This window comes from Chrysochloris asiatica, unplaced genomic scaffold, assembly GCF_000296735.1.
Source record: "Chrysochloris asiatica unplaced genomic scaffold, ChrAsi1.0 scaffold00173, whole genome shotgun sequence".
Lineage (NCBI taxonomy): Eukaryota > Metazoa > Chordata > Mammalia > Afrosoricida > Chrysochloridae > Chrysochloris > Chrysochloris asiatica.
In genome coordinates, this window is record NW_006408691.1 from 6,951,484 (window position 1) to 6,954,440 (window position 2,957).

A 2,957-nucleotide genomic window follows, 5' to 3' on the forward strand; every position below is an offset into this window, starting at 1 on the left:
CACAGGTTGTTAATGAGTCTTCCTCCAATCCTGATGCCATGTTTTTCTTCATATAACCCAGCTTCTTGGATTATTTGCTCAGCATACAGGTTGGATATGTATGGTGAAAGAATACAAACTTGTTGCACACCTTTTTTAATTTAAAAATCTTTGGTGTTCCCATGTTCTGTTCAAACAACTGCTTCTTGGTCCATGTATAGATTCCTCATAAGCACAATTAAGTGTTCCGGAATACTCATACTTCACAATGTTATCCATAACTTGTCATGATCCACACAATTGAAAGCCTTTGTGTAGTCAATAAAGCACAGGTAAACATCTTTCTGATAGTCTCTGCTTTCAAGCAAGATCCATCAGACATCAGCAATGATATCCCTCATTCCATGGCCTCTTCTGAATCTGATTTGAACCTCTGGAAGGTTTCTGTCAATGCATGATTGTAGCCATTTCTGTATTACCTTTAGTTAAACTTTACTCACAGGATTATCAAAGAGATTGTCCAATGATTTCCACATTCCGTTGGGTCACCTCTTTTCAGAATGCGCATAGATATGGATCTCTTCCAATCAGTCAGCCATTTAGTTGTCTTCCAAATTTCTTGGGAGAGATGAGTGTGTGCCTCCTGTGCTGCCTCACTTTCTTGAAAGATTTCAATTTTTATTGCATCAATTCCTGGTGCCTTGTTCTTTGCCAGTTCCTTCAATGCACCTTGGACTTCCTCCTTCAGTATGAAAACCTCAATAGCGCTTAAAAAAAAACAAAAACAAAAAAACAAAAAAACATTGGTAAATGGTGTATTTACTCCTCCTGGAATCACTTTTCTTGTTTGGCTTGTGCTTTGTACAGCACAGTGGAGGTTCACAGAGTAGAGTCTTTCCCTTGACTATGTTTGTCTCTCAGTAAGGCGGGCCCATACTTCTTTCCCCCACTTCTATGGAGATGATAATATGTATTAAGATGAAAAATAACTTTCCAGAAGAAAGGGATTACATTGCTACTTCAGAACTGTGGAGTTATTTGGAATGTGTTACATATGGTGCTACAACAAAAAAAGGCAATTACAAAATGTATACATCACAACATGCTTTTAAAGGCATTTGTACTGTGCTCACGTTCCCTTAAATGTTGTTCCCAAAGGTGCTCAGCCCCTAGGCCCAGTTAGGATCTCTGGGGAGAGGCAGTGACAATTTGGAAGAGGAAATTTTGGAAATCTAGAGGAAAAAGCAGCCTTCTAGTTAAAGATCAGCCCTCAGTTTAAAGGTCAATTTCATGCAAACTGGTCTCAGGTGGAGTCAGGGTCAAGGGAATGAGTAGAACAGGGCGGGACTAGGGTGCTCTATATCTCAATCATGTCAAGCAGAGTCTGGTTCAACATCCTTTGTGTACAGAGATGTTCCTCTTTGGTGCATTTCAGTTTATCTTCCAAATCAACTGTCTTTTCCAGCTTGGCTCCTGGTCTCTCAGCAAACTTGGCACTGGTCTCTGCCTCCTTAAGTTTATCAGTAAGAATCTTTATCTCTTCCTTATATTTGTCTTCTTTTTGAGACAACTTTTCTTCAGCAGTACTCAGACACTTCAGGTTTTGGTCCATCAGTGTGATCTGCTCATCCATCTCTCAGTAATAAGGACTCTGCCAACTCAGCTCTCTCTTCTGTGCATTCCAAGTCCCCTTCAATAATTACCAACTTACGAGCCCCTCCTCGTACTTCCGACCTGCCCATTCTGCAGTGTGCTTAGCTTTCTTGAGCTGGATTTCCTTGAATTCCAACTTTTCTTTATCGTTTAAGACCCGTTTTTAATAACCTTCATACCTCTCTTGCTCTCATCAGCAGCTTCCTCTGCCTCCTCCAGCTTTTGCAGGGCAGTGGCCAAACGCTCCTGAGCATGGTCCAATTCCTTTTCAACCAGCTGGATGAGATTGTTCAAAGAGACCATCTCAACCTCAGCCTGTTCCCGGGCCCTCCTTCCTCCCTCCACTTCTCCACTTCCTGCTGGAGGAATTTGGTCCTCTACTCAGTCTCACTGGCCTGCTGCTGCGGAACCTGGATCTTGTGCTTCAGTGCCTTGATGGTGGTAATTCTGGTCATGGCACCCACACAGCTTTTGCTCACACTCCAGTTTCTGCCTCCTCCACTCGGTATAGTCCTCTTATCTTTCATCCCATAGTATAGTCCCCCCAAATCAGAACTCACAGAGATAAGACCACCTCCTTGGCCTTGGGGAGCTTATGGGAGAGTGGGGATAGGGTAACAGGGAGGCCTGCAGGACAGCACCCAATGTCCATTTCCCTAATACAGTCATGGTCATGTCAACCTATAATTGACAAATTCTAACTGAGGAGGACTCAACTGTCTTAGCTTTTACCTGGCCACCCAACCCACTCCTCTATTCCAACACTCTCTTTTATTGCTTCTGATGGCTGCTTCCCTGTTTGCTAAGGAAAGATTATATTTGCTAAGGAAAGATTCTTACTAAGCTCCTGACTTTTGGGTGATTGATACTGATGTCTGACAGGGACTCAAACAGGCTGCAAACCAGTGACAGAATTTGTTTCCCCTGTATATCTCAGGGTTAGATAGATAATGCTGCCTGTGGGACAATTTGTGTATAGACCTCCAGGAAGGCACAAGAAAGCACATGATGAGCATCAGAATTCCTTCCAGGCTCATGATTTAATGATATTTACCTTTCTTTTGATTTTTTTAAATTATTTTTTTAAAGCATAGATAAGATTGGGCTGAACTGATAAGGTATTTTCTTCTTATCATGCAGGGGTTCCTGTCTCACCATTCTCTTTCTTTCTTTTTTTTAGGTTTTTATTGTGGATTGATTGAAAGTTTACAGGGCCTCATCAGTTTCACATTCAACAGTTCATATATCTTGTTTCATTACATTGATTATAATCCCCTCCATATACCATCAGTTAACAGTATTTCTCTCTATCCACTTTAGCTTTT

At 41.7% G+C, this 2,957-nt stretch overlaps 1 pseudogene; it reads right to left on the reverse strand.

The window, feature by feature from the left end:
- Window positions 1–1,336: 1,336 nt before the first annotated feature.
- On the reverse strand, window positions 1,337–2,087 carry LOC102812966 (annotated as a pseudogene).
- Window positions 2,088–2,957: the final 870 nt, after the last annotated feature.